General features: G+C 40.0%; 1 protein-coding gene across 37 annotated transcripts in view; it reads right to left on the bottom strand.

Annotated features, from left to right (window-relative positions):
• Nucleotides 1–14,327, bottom strand: part of NFIB (nuclear factor I B) — a 482,616-nt gene that overhangs the window by 122,506 nt on the left and 345,783 nt on the right. Inside the window, exon 1 of one of the 37 annotated variants that reach the window (XM_086415108.1) lies at nt 10,056–10,156. The exons of the other annotated variants lie outside the window; for them this stretch is intronic. The gene's annotated coding sequence lies outside the window, so the exon portion shown is untranslated. Of the gene's footprint in view, nt 1–10,055; nt 10,157–14,327 lie in introns of those variants that run through there. 37 annotated transcript variants of the gene reach the window in all.

The raw sequence follows: 14,327 nt of genomic DNA, 5'->3' as shown, positions 1-14,327 counted from the left end.
TTTACTCAGTTTATCTTTAATGGAGATTCAAATGGACTCCTTATGATTCAAAAATCTCTAAGCTAAAGAATATGGAAAAGAACAAGTTTCTGCATAATGTCCCCTCCATATGTCTTAGGCCTATATGGTATCAAACCTATGTAATTTTATACATCAAATGCCTTCCAGATGTGACAAAATTTTAGCACAGACCAACATCAAGTTTTTCACTACAGCCTCATCTCCCATGCTCACAAAGATTACTTTCACTGCACATAACACATGGCTAATGTTCAATTTTCCAAATTGATTATTATGCTGCCATTTCAAATCTGACATTGCCATCCAATCAAAAAACAAATTACAAACTCTGCCACATACCCAAACCTCCAAGAAGCAAAAATCACAAAAGAACCAAGAAACCACATCATTATCTTCAAGTTGTAGACACTGCTTGATTCCAGGAGGAGTTGAACTTTTCCTAGTCCATCCTTAATATCTTTAAAAGATGGAAAGGGAGAAGGTGCCTATAATTTTTTGTGAGAGCTACTAACTGGCAGGGGAACAATTGAGCCTGTCACCTGTTGTTTTGGGTTTTAAAGACTGGCTCTAATTAGAAAAGATCAAATACTTCCTGACATTTACAGTATGTTAACATTTGAAAATTAACCAACAAGATCATTCGTAGAGAATTTTCAAAAGCATCTAACAATAACACTATGATGAAAAGATACAAGCTAAATTTTCCAGTAGGATAAAAAAAAATTTAGTTAACTCAATGCCAGTAAGAAAACCTAGTATGATAAGGCTTTGGATAATATCCTGCAAACTTAATCCCTCTCACAAGATCAATGCTTTGAACTCACCTCAATTCCATCCCCCGACCCCACCTCCAAAATCAGAATTGCCATGTAATGGTAATGCTTCCTTGGAGACATCCCTCCCTCTGTTCCTGCAAATTACATTTCCCAGCTCTGTTAGCAACTGGCTTCAAGTTAGAGGCACTGGTGGGAGCTGGGAAATGCAGAGTGGGAAGAAAGGAGAAGGGGAGGTATCTCTTTCCTTCTGTCTGTTTTAACAAGTAACCCCAAGCAATGGCTGTCTCATTTGTTTTCTAGCTTTCACAGTGTGGGTCGCTCTCTCTGTGGTCTCTAAGGACTCTGGCAATACCACATCTTCCCTTTATCCCTCCAGCCTTAGTTGCAGTAGGGGGCTCCTACAGATGCGAATGTCTGGGTTGCCTCTGCCATCTGGCTTTTCACCTATTCTAACATCATTATGGGAGAAGGCAATGGCACCCCACTCCAGTACTCTTGCCTGGAAAATCCCATGGATGGAGGATCCTGGTAGGCTTCAGTCCATGGGGTCACTAGGAGTCAGACACAACTGAGCGACTTCACTTTCACTTTTCACTTTCATGCACTGGAGAAGGAAACGGCAACCCACTCCAGTGTTCTTGCCTGGAGAATCCCAGGGACGGGGGAGCCTGGTGGGCTGCTGTCTATGGAGTCGCACAGAGTCGGACACAACTGAAGTGACTTAGCAGTAACATCATTATAACTGGTCTCCCCTATCTTATTCTTTCTAGTGGACTCTAGTTGGAGCTGTATTATTCTGGATCCTGACAGATACAGGTGTTTTTTGACATATTCATTACTTTAAAATAGATGTCAGGTAATGGAGTCATCAGTATTGGATTAAATATAATATCATTTAGAATATTAATACATTTCAGGTATTTGTTAGGATTCTCATTTTTAAAAGTGACAAAGTACTGTCACTTTTCAGCACTACGTCATTCAGTACTATGTACGAAATGCTACACTCCAGTCTTTTATAATGCACGATATTAACACATAATCAACATTAAAAAAGATTAATTTAACTAATTAGACTTTCAATGCCAAGCTCTAAATCCATCTCTTCCAGGAGATCTGATATTCCCACCCACCTATCCAGGTTCCATCCAGGTATACCATCTCAGAGTTAGTCTTTCTCTTACCATCTCAGAGTTAGTCTTTCTATCTAACTTTTAACAAATAACAAGATAACTGAGTTTTTCCTTGTGTATGTGACTTTCCTATAAACCTGACTGTCTGTTCCTTGACTAGATCATCTTATGAGCCTGATTATTTTTATAGAACATTGTACATTTATTTCTGTCTCATGACACAAACAACTCTGACTTGCTTATCAATTATCTGAATAGCAAAGAGTATCAGGTGGAGATAATGAAAGAGTTGCCTTAACTACAGACTGACATATATCAACATAAGAAATATATACTTGAATGGTGGCTCAGAAGGTAAAGAATCCACCTGCAATGCAGGAGACCAAAGTTCGATCCCTGGGTTGGGAAGATCCCCTGGAGAAGGAAATGGCAACCCCCTCCAGTATTCTTGCCTGGAGAATTCCATGGGCAGAGGAGGAGCCTGATGGGCTACAGTTCAGGGGGTTGCAAAGAGTTGAACATGACTGAGCAACTAACACTTTCACTCTCATGCTTAAAAGGAGAAATAATTGCAACATTACTTTCTCCCTCACTTGACATCCAGCATTTTCACATCAGTCATAAAATAAGAACATGCACAACTACTTTCTTCAATCAGGACTGCATAATCTATGAGGCTTTACTGGAACACTCCGCAAATAGGAGAACACAAAAACGGTTATGCTTGTACGCACAGGGAAGTACGTGCATGCTTCTCACAATATCAAAATATCAAACTCACAGTATCAAAACATTGCAATCATAAAGGCAAACATACGAATACGCTTGATATGTTACAGTGTGTTACAAACACCCCACTAGAGGGACATTATTATAGAAAGCATTAATCCACATGAATGTTGTTGCTGACTTATGACCCACGTTGCCCACTTCTGATGCAACTATGAATAGGATGACACGGGTACTTGGTGGGCACGCTCAGCTGCCAGCACTGCACTGTAATACCACGTCCTTCTATTTCCTCTCAACCACTCTGAACGCTCCCACTCCTCCCCACCAAAATTTGACTTTCATGTTTCTCTTGTTTTAATTAATTCTTTTGTTTAATTAATTGGAATACAGTTGCTTTACAATGTTACGTTAGTTCCTGCTGTACAGCAAAGGGAGTCAGCCCTACGAATCCATATACCCCTGTTTTTTGGATTTCCTTTCCATTGAGGTCACCACAGAGCACTGAGCAGAGTTACCTGCGCTATACAGTACGCGCTCATTTATTTTCCTGTTTCTTAAACATTATTGTCCTGGTTTGTGATAGTTACCACCAAACATCATATGGAGAGTTCATCCGCTGAAAATCATTGTTTATTACATAAACCTAAGCCTGAAATCTATTTAGTCAATCTTTGTCATTTGAGGTGAAATTTGTAAATTTAATTCAATTAATTTTATTGAAAAAAAGAAAATGAGTTATAGTCTAAATAGGCATAAAATGAGCATGAAATAAGCTGGATAATAAATTCTACTTTTTCATTTTCCTATCCCTTCCCTTTATTTCAAATGAGAAAATTCTAGTACAATGAATAAGCCAAAAGACAACCTCCATAATATGACAGTAGACATACTGCACAGACATTGAAAACTACAAGAATAATGTTGAGACCACGAGCTAGAAACAGTCCTTGAAATTCTCTGGAAACATGGATGAGGGGCAGGAAGCCTAATGCTGCCTAATGCCAAATATAAATGAATCTAAATATCCTGGAATGTGAAGTCAAGTGGGCCTTAGAAAGCATCACTACAAACAAAGCTAGTGGAGGTGATGGAATTCCAGTTGAGCTATTTCAAATCCTGAAGGATGATGCTGTTAAAGTGCTGCACTCAATATGCCAGCACATTTGGAAAACTCAGCAGTGGCCACAGGACTGGAAAAGGTCAGTTTTCATTTCAATCCCAAAGAAAGGCAATGCCAAAGAATGCTCAAACTACTGCACAATTGCACTCATCTCACATTCTGGTAAAGTAATGCTCAAAATTCTCCAAGCCAGGCTTCAGCAATACATGAACCGTAAACTTTCTGATGTTCAAGCTGGTTTTAGAAAAGGCAGAGGAACCAGAGATGAAATTGCCAACATCCGCTGGATCATGGAAAAAGCAAGAGAGTTCCAGAAAAACATCTATTTCTGCTTTATTGACTATGCCAAAGCCTTTGACTGTGTGGATCACAAGAAACTGTGGAAAATTCTGAAAGAGATGGGAATACCAGACCACCTGATCTGCCTCTTGAGAAATCTGTATGCAGGTCAGGAAGCAACAGTTAGAACTGGACATGGAACAACAGACTGGTTCCAAATAGGAAAAGGAGTACGTCAAGGCTATATATTGTCACCCTGCTTATTTAACTTATATGCAGAATACATCATGAGAAACGCTGGACTGGAAGAAACACAAGCTGGAATCAAGATTGCCAGGAGAAATATCAATAACCTCAGATATGCAGATGACACCATCCTTATGGCAGAAAGTAAAGAGGAACTATAAAAAGCCTCTTGATGAAAGTGAAAGTGGAGAGTGAAAAAGTTGGCTTAAAGCTCAACATTCAGAAAACAAAGATCATGGCATCTGGTCCCATCACTTCATGGGAAATAGATGGGGAAACAGTAGAAACAATGTCAGACTTTATTTTTGGGGGCTCCAAAATCACTGCAGATGGTGACTGCAGCCATGAAATAAAAAGACACTTACTCCTTGGAAGGAAAGTTATGACCAACGTAGGTAGCATATTCAAAAGCAGAGACATTACTTTGCCAACAAAGGTCCATCTAGTCAAGGCTATGGTTTTTCTAGTGGTCATGTATGGATGTGAGAGTTGGACTGTGAAGAAGGCTGAGAGCCGAAGAATTGATGCTTTGGAACTGTGGTGTTGGAGAAGACTCTTGAGAGTCCCTTGGACTGCAAGGAGATCCAACCAGTCCATTCTGAAGGAGATCAGCCCTGGGATTTCTTTGGAGGGAATGATGCAGAAGCTGAAACTCCAGTACTTTGGCCACCTCATGCGAAGAGTTGACTCATTGGAAAAGACCCTGATGTTGGGAGGGATTGGGGGCAGGAGGCGAAGGGGACAACAGAGGATGAGATGGCTGGATGGCATCACTGACTCGATGGATGTGAGTCTGAGTAAACTCCCGGAGTTGGTGATGGACAGGGAGGCCTGGCATGCTGCGATTCATGGGATTGCAAAGAGTCGGACACAACCGAGCAACTGAACTGAACTGAAATGTTAAACAGTTTTTTAAAATTAACTTATTTTTTATTGAAGGATAATTGCTTTACAGAATTTTACTGTTTTCCATCAAACCTCAACATGAATCAGCCATAGGTGTGTGTGTGTGTATATATATATCCCCTTCCTTTTGGAATTCCCTCCCATCTCCCTCCCCATCTCATCCCTCTAGGTTGATACAGAGCCCCTGTTTGAGTTTCCTGAGCCATACGGCAAATTTCCATTGGCTATCTATTTTACATATGGTAATGTAAGTTTCCATGTTACTGTTTCCATACATCTCATCCTCTCTTCCCCTCTCCCCATGTCTATAAGTCTTTTCTCTATGCCTGTTTCTCCATTGTTGCCCTATAAGTAAATTTTTCTTTTTTTTTTTTTACTACATAGTATTCTGTAGTTAAACTTTCACTGTAAGTTGCAATCCAAAAAAAGAAAAAATTATCCCCAATTTTTCCAATATACTCTATACATGGATTCTGGGATTTAAGAATCATCACATAGGAATCTATAACTCAGAGCCAAGATAAAACAAATGAAATTGAACTGACCATATTATGCCAAGCAGATAACTGAAATTACGACAGATGTACTAATAATTGTACAGATGTCAAGAGGTGCCCTCCTACCAATGGGCTGGTAGAGCAAGGAGAACTGATCTCCACCTTCAAACAATGTATCTGAAGATCTGATTGGAAGCCAATAAACAGAAAATCTCCATCCACTTACAAATGTCACAGCAGATATAATGGAACAAAATAACATGGAAATAGTTTATAAGGAAACAATTTTTTAATACTGGAAGAGGGCTGTGTCACCTCAGTCCAGCACGTGTGTGTTCTTTCTCTCTGGAAAGAGTAAATCTCTTAGTGTGACATTCTCTAAGTTCCTTTATAATGTGCTACACCTGACCCTGGAGAAGGCAATGGCACCCCACTCCAGTACCCTTGCCTGGAAAATCCCATGGACGGAGGAGCCTGGTAGGCTGCAGTCCATGGGGTTGCTAAGAGTTGGACACAACTGAGCGACTTCACTTTTCACTTTCATGCATTGGAGAAGGAAATGGCAACCCACTCCAGTGTGTTCTTGCCTGGAGAATCCCAGGGACAGGGGAGCCTGGTGGGCTGCCGTCTCTGGGGTCGCACAGAGCCAGACACGACTGAAGTGACTTAGCAGCAGCAGCAGCAACACCTGACCCGGATGGAAATCTTCAGCCTTGGCATGTCAGTTGGGAATGCTACTGCAGGAACCAGAGTGCTAACTGTGGTGTCTCTCTACCCAAGACTTGAATGGAAACTACTGATTTACTTTATTGGACCATTCAACTCCCAGAAGAAGAGGACTTTTGCTACAACTAACCTAAGCAAAACTAAAACCAACTAACAAAGACAGACAGCAAGGTTGAAACCAACTTACCAAGACAAGACAGCAAAGCTCTGTTGTCTGCCTGAGAGGAGCACAGCCCCTCTCCCTCCCGTGACACCGGTAAAGAAAGAAAGAAAGAGGGCTTAAAAGAAAATGATGCCTGTCATTTTACATCTTGTTGACAAAATATCCAATTTCTTACCAAACTGTATATTTAAGGAATACTTTAATAAAGTAAAAATGGGATTTAAAAGAAGTCTAGCTAATTTTGCAAGGATGTGAAATAGAGAAATAATTTCTAAGAAAATGATAATTTCTGGACTTTGCTTGACAATGTAAACTATAAAAATGTGAAGACTTTCAAAATTGGGCTGCTGCCTCATTGGTTGAACTTTATTTTCTATTCCCCTGTTCACATGGATTCATTTTCAGCTTAACATTCATTAAGCATTAAGACACAACAAGAAGTGTAATGATAAAAAAAAAAAAAAAAGGAAGTGTAATGATGATGAGATAGTCTCAAAGCCATTACTCTTCCCATGAGATGCACAGGGAGGATCTACGATAAAGAAGAGATGACTTCATTTATGTGGGTTAGAGGGAAGAACTCGGAACTTACTCTAGAACTTTGAAAATCAAAGAGAGAGCTTCAAAACATCACATATTTGTCTTATGCCTAACTTCTCATTTTTCCCATTAGAAGGCAAGGTCTGATAACTGGGGGATGTTTCTGAGTTTTCAGCTCCTGGTTGGGAAAAGAAAATCCTGTTCACAGGAGGATATCCTACCACTCCTGACCCTCCCCAATACCAGTACAGAGGACACTTATAAAGCTACACCAAAATATGCCACTTTAATCACTAGGCAAACAATAATAATTAAGAACATCACATTAATTGTGTCTCTTTCCCAGAGGGTGTGTCCTCCAAGGCTCTTTGAAATCAGATCGAAAGATGAGTAGCAATTTGAAATTAGATTAGAAGATGAGTAGCAATTTTACGGAGAAGGCAATGGCACCCCACTCCAGTACTCTTGCCTGGAAAATCCCCTAAGATGGAGGGGCCTGGTGGGCTGCCATCTATTGCGTCGCACAGAGTCAGACACGACTAAAGCGACTTAGCAGCAGCAGCAGCAATTTTACTCCCAAATCTCCAATTCCCATTAAAAAATAGGGCTGAAATTCCTTAGACCCACCCTCAGGACTATAGAATCTATGAGTAAAAACTCTAAGCAAAGTCGGAACGCTCAGATGAGCTCTTCGTTAGGTGGTTTATCCAACCATAGCGATTTTGATCATTGGCCTCTTAACTGATTCAAAGTTTGCTATCGATCCCACGGAACTTAGGCAGTTTAAGAATCTGTAACGAGCTATAAAATGTTTAAGTGCATTATTTAATTCAGAATTATAGATGTAAGTTTTCATTAGTCTTTCACTGATGATGGAGATGAATGATAATTTGGGCCCGGTCAACCAAGAATTTGTAAAAACCCATGTCACATGAGTTGGAACAGCTAGCTATTGACAGTGAGGCTCTTTCTTACCTTCCACTTGTACTAAGTGATAAAGATAGCAACAATGCCTTACAATTTTCAAAGCACTTTCACCTACATTGTTATGCAATCTGAAAAGAGGTTTTCTTTATTCTCAATCTTTCCAATGGCCAGGAAAGAATGTAGCTTGATAACTTGCAGAGTAACAGGAAACCTGAATTCTTTGCATGCCCTACTGACTTTTTTTGTGACCTCTGGGATGTTACTTACCCTCTCTTTGCCTCAATCACCTATTTCAAACAAACTATAATAAAACTTTTTTATCCTAGTCCACTGGGTATTACAACAATGAATTTGATAGGATGTCTCCAAAGTACTTTGATCTCTATGGGGAAAGCTGCCACAAAAATAAAGACATTGTTGTGATTATTCTAATTGAGTTATTTGCAAATGGAGCTTCTTGATGGAGCCCAGCCTTCAGATATAGAAAAGAAAATTCTGCCAGTCCTCTGGGGTGCAATTGCCTCTTGGCAATTATACCCAGAACCACATTTCCTTATTACTGTCATAAAAGACTATGGTTTAAGGGGAAGCAAAGGGGAAGTTTAAGAAAAAACATGCTGTTTCTTTTCAATGGAAGATGCTGAAGTTGCAAATTTGGAATCCAAGGCTATCGGCAAACTCTCACAGAACATGTGTTCCACATAACCGGAGTGATTGTCAGTCAGGTCAGAAAAGCAGAGGTGTCCCTGAGGCTACAGCTTTTCAGCAAATTTTGGAAACAGTTTAGGGGGAAGAAAAAGGCAAAATTACAAAGGTAACCTGGGCATAACTCTAGGAATGCTACAATAAAAATGACCAAAAAAAAAAAAGGTTCAAGGCTATCCTTACCAAAATTGATAACATATCAGAAGATACAGGAAAATTAAACAGAGCTTACTTAGTAAGGAAATGCTATGGACAATTTCACGTGAAAAGCCAAAAGAGAATACTGGGGTTACATTGAACTTCCCTTGGATCTACAGGCAGAACACTTGGTGTTCCCTTGATTAAATGACAACAGCCGTGAGAATCACTGGGTACCTCAGTTTTAGGCACTGTAAGAGCTCCATATTCCCCCTATAGAATCTTTTCAAATTAAAGAAAACCACTCAGAATTTTGAAATGTTAGCAACATGAACTTTCTTTCAGTGAGAGGTGTTTCTAGGCTCATCACACTATAACTCTGTAGAACATCACAGGTGGGCTACAGGTGGTAAGATAGCTAGGGTTGTTCTATATGCAACCTGTGGCAGCCCTGTGTGTCATGAGAAAAAACTTTAAAAACCTTAAAATTGAGGGTTCAAACAAGAGATATTTATTTAGATAAAATTTCTTATTAAAAATTTTGCATTTGTTGTTGTTGGTTTGCATACAATCTGAAGATTCAAATTAAGATCTAGGTCTTCCGAAAGATCAACTGAAGGAAACACTTGGGACAATTTGCTGTTTGGTGACAATAAATGCTACCTGCCTTATCTTCATTTCACAATCAGTGACACCTTCAGTCCACAAGTTAGTGAGCATCAGAATCATTAGCGATGCTTGTTAAAAATTCAGATTCCCAGACCTCACTCCCAATGGCTGTGATTCATACAGCAGTGCTGGGGCCAAGAAAGTGGCACTTTCAACAGGCACCCCAGGTAAACTCTCTTGTGCACTGTTCTCAGACTGCTTACCAGTATGTTTCCTTGCAAACTGGAAAGCAAAAGTACCATGTGACTATATAAGTCCTAAAAACACAAACAAAATTGCAGCCTTCAAGCCAAGACCAATGTCCATTTTACTCGCTCTCTCCCTGCCACAAGATACACCAGGAGACAGCTACAGCCAAAACTCACATGTGTACAGTGAATCCTAAAAAGCAAACTACATCCAAATCCACATTGAACCATTCTGAGCTCTATCACACTTCACAGAGCTTTAAATAGAATTCTACCAGAAACATCATACCCTGACCAGCCAAGGGATTCTTTGGGTTCTGTTGCTTTATCCAAGTGATCCAAAGTGACCCCAGGTTCCACTCTCTGCATGTTCGGTTGTACACTCTTCTCCAAGTTGAGCACCGAAACAGAAGGATTTAAAAGAAAACACAAATATTGGCATAGGTGACTTGAGGTTGCTTGACCTTTCCGAAGGAAGATTTTTGGCAATGGTGTCTTGGCAGCTCCCTGGAAGGCAAGGCCAGGACACAAAGAGGAAGACAGGAAGCCGGGAACTGGCCATGTGTCCTTGGCAGGCAGCAGTGCAGCAGGGTGAACCACCTCGTCCCTGCCAAACCAGAAACAGTGGGGAAAGCCCAGCTAATTGGCAAGTCACAGCCGGCCACAGTGTACATCCTTCACTTTAAATGCCTGATAAAATTAAATGGTATGCCAGACCCTAATCTACTTAAACAGGATCCAACTTTACTTTCGGAAACTTAATTTGCTCCTGCTTGTGCTTCCTCGAGGAAGTGGTGAAGCAGTGTCTTAGGATGGTTAAAGGGCTGGAGAGATAAAACCAAGTAAAAATGTACTGGAGTCTGGTACATTTGGCTTTTGGAAAGGGCCATATATATTTGTGCTTTCAATTTTAACTAACAAGCATTCTACTTGCTCATTTATTTTTATTCAGAGGCAACTGTGAAGTCGACATTGCATGTTGAAGATGGACCTCAACACATGTGAAGGCAACAGGTATTTTAAAAAAGGACTTAACAAAACCTGCTAAGATATCCCAGGAGGCCGCAGAGCTGCACCCAACTTGCAGCAGGCTATTGTTTTAACTTACATATTAGTTGGCACAAACATATTTTCTAATATAATCTGTATGTTCTAGCATAATATCACCATTTTCTGAGTCTTTTACTGCTCAACTGGGGAGTCACACAGAGAGAACAGGCACAGAGGGGACTGTACAAATAAACGTCACTACTGTAGTTAACAGGGTGAATTCTGGGACCTGGAGCTAGATGCGTAATTTTCCCCCAAGGGAATGTCTGAAGGCTTCGTAAGAGCAATTAAAGGGGTATGCTCAGAGGTTGGGCACCTTTCATTTTCTGTGAAATTGTTCATAACTTCTCCAAAATCCACACAAAACTTTCAAAGTAGCTTCTACTTCTTTCAGTACAAGTAGCCAGTGGTGAAGTGAGATGGAGAAAAAAAAAAAAACCTATTTCCAACAGAATTAGGAGAGGAGAGAGATTACAAATAAACATAATCCATTGTTTTCTACCAGATATTTCTTAAGGCCTACAGAAAATTCATCCCTTAAGCAACCCAGGACCACAGTCTGACAATCTGTTTCACCAAAGTTACATGCTGAGGGGTAAAAGGCAAGGGCAAAACTTAACACTGCCTGACCACTGTTTAAATTAGGCAAATAATAATCTTTATACATAATACCAAGCTCTCAGAATCAATAAGTACAGATGTGTCCTAACTCTAAAATCACTGTTTCTATAAATCACAACTTGCCTTGACCTTCTCAAACTCTACCTAATTGACTGTGGACACTAAGTATCCGCAACTTCTAAAAATTCTCCTTCCCTTCTTCTCCAGGGAACTGACCCTTCCTGGTTCCAAGCCTGTCTTTCGGCGGTGTCTTTTCAATCGCTATGGTCACCTCCTCATTTGTAGGGTCCTTGCATGTTGACGATCTGTAAGACAACCAAGCAAGTGGCCTTCCATCTTATCTTTATTGGTTCCCCCTGAACAAACTCAACAAGCTCCATGTTTACAAATATTACCCATTTGTGAGGGATTCTAAATCTGTATTTCTAAGCCTAACCTCTCTATTCAACTGCAAAATCCCCCTTATGTTGCCTAGTGCAAGACTTATGCACACTCTCAGCAACCCCTCTTCCATACCTCAATTAACAGCGTCCATATCCACTCCGTGGTCCAAGCTGAAAACTCAGACATCTGGAAACCCCATCTCCCTAAAGCCTTACATTCAATCGTTGGGCTAGACTCTATCTCTTAAGTCTACCCCGTTGTCTCCTTTGGAAACGTTGCTAAAATCTCCTTGAGTCTTCATGTCTCATCTGACAATAGCCTCAGCCTCCTCAGACCATTAGGATTTATTATTCACAATGAAAGCAGACTCCATCCTCTGCACTGCCAACCAGGAGTCACAACACTTCAAACTTTAAAACATTTGAATGATTCCTTATTACCTTGAACAATCAATAATGATCTGCTCTTCATCACCTGGCCCCAACCTAGTCTCATCGCCCACTGCAATCAAAGGACAACCTTCTTTCACCCCTTTTCCCATCGTTGCCCAATTTCCCAATATGTCAACTCCAGCACACTCTGGAAATTCCTAGAATATGTTGTGCAATTTCAGGTCTCTATGCTTCTGCCCACATGGTTTCTCTTTCTAAAGTATCCCTTCTTCAAAGCTATTAACTCCTAATTCATTCTTCAAAGCCCTTGAATTCTATCTTTTCTTAAACTTACTGTCTCCCTGCTAAGACGGCCACCCCCAAGGCCCACCACTCCTTGCGCTTATTTCTAATACATGACTTGAATACTGCTTTATAGCTGGTGGCACATATGCTGCTTCGCTGCAGAAGACTGACCTCTTTGACTGTGACAAGATTCCCATGCATCAACCCTTGAGCTCAATCTACAATAGAGACCAAAACACCATTTGTTCCTCTCTTCAAGCAGCTTATAATCTAATCCACATTGTGCTGACTTCACCCCTTACTGACAGATAAAAAGAGTTCTTTTTGAAATTGATAAACAGTATCCCCAATTATTATACTCTGAAAATAAAATTGACATAATACACACATATATTTCACTGTGACACGTTTTTTTTTGTTTGATTTCTGTTTTTAATGAATAAAACACCGGACAGAATACGAGCCATTGTAAATGCCTTGTGTAGCTGCGATAAGCAGAATGCACCAAGGTGATGTGATAACGAAACAGCTGTGGAAGCATGAAACAAAACTACAAAATAATGATACCACAGCTCTATAATTCTCTGACTTCCACCGCCTCTCAGAATAGCTGAAAGGGATCTGTTGAGCTCTGGAAGCCAAACAGTCAAACACGACTTCAGACTGAAAATTACTTTATGGTCACACCCATAGACTGGATGGTGATGGACCCTGATTACATGAGGGATTCAAAAGGAGTCCTGAGGTGAAAACATTACAAGAATGGTTTTCTATTAAGAAAATCCATCATTAAGAAGAAAAGCGAATTTTTAAAAACCATAACCAAGGAAAAGTTTCTAAGTGGTAAGACATGAAAATACAACTTGAAATTCTTTTGTCTTAAAAAACAAAAAAAACTATTCATATGTATGGCATTTATATGGTGCTCTCTAATCTATTTGAGAAGCATATGAGCAAATCTATGCAAAGAGATATCCTGAAATGTGATGTCATATTCCTTATGAAAAAAAAAAAATACCTTCCTTTTTCACAATGTCAATTAAAAACAAATTTAGCTTTAAAACTCCATGACCTCTACCATTTTTTTAGGTTAGCTGAAAAGGATCTATTGACTAGCTTTGTGAGCTGAACAGTTGAATGCTACTTTAGATAGAAAATTATTTCTTTCACTCTATAAGAATAATTATCACGGCGATTACACAATTATTATAATTATATCTGTAAGAACTGTTATTGGGAATTTATCTCTTGAAACAGTCTCATGCCTTGCAGGGGACATTTATCTTTTTTAATGATCACCAACACAAGTGTCTTTTCTTGTAGCTATATAAGTGATTTTACCTCTTTCTATTAATATCCTCTCGCAGGCTTTAGAAGCCAAAGGAGACAGCCCCCACATTTTTCTCCTTAAAGACATTGTTTCAGTTAAGCCAGGCCTGTGGCAGTTTTTGAGACAGAAAGCTTACACTTCCCCTTCATGGCAACACAACCTTCACCATGTGCTTTCCTAAATGGATGGAAAACCCCCCAAAAAAGCCCCTCCAATCTGTGTTTCATAAACTGTACTCCAAGAGAAGTAGCAATAAAGTTTATTACAGACCTAAAGTATCTGCATAAACCCGGTTAATTGAAAAGTGGGTGGAGAAGGCTGCCAAATTAAATGTTTACATTAGCACAGCTGTATTGTAAAAACATTCTGCCCCCTGTGCTTTGTAATTATAAGATATTTCTGGACTGTGTATCTCTACAAAGTTTATCTCCACTGCCAAGAGTGTCTTGGCACGGAGCGGCTGCAGCTCTTGGCAGCCAGGAGCCCTGCGCGCGGGCAG

This window comes from Bos grunniens, chromosome 8 (genome assembly GCF_055505025.1).
Source record: "Bos grunniens cultivar Pamir isolate PY7600 chromosome 8, Bosgru_T2T1.0, whole genome shotgun sequence".
NCBI classification, from domain to species: Eukaryota; Metazoa; Chordata; class Mammalia; order Artiodactyla; family Bovidae; genus Bos; species Bos grunniens.
The sequence above is the reverse complement of the archived record's forward strand: the minus strand, read 5'-3'. Positions and strand labels throughout refer to the sequence as shown.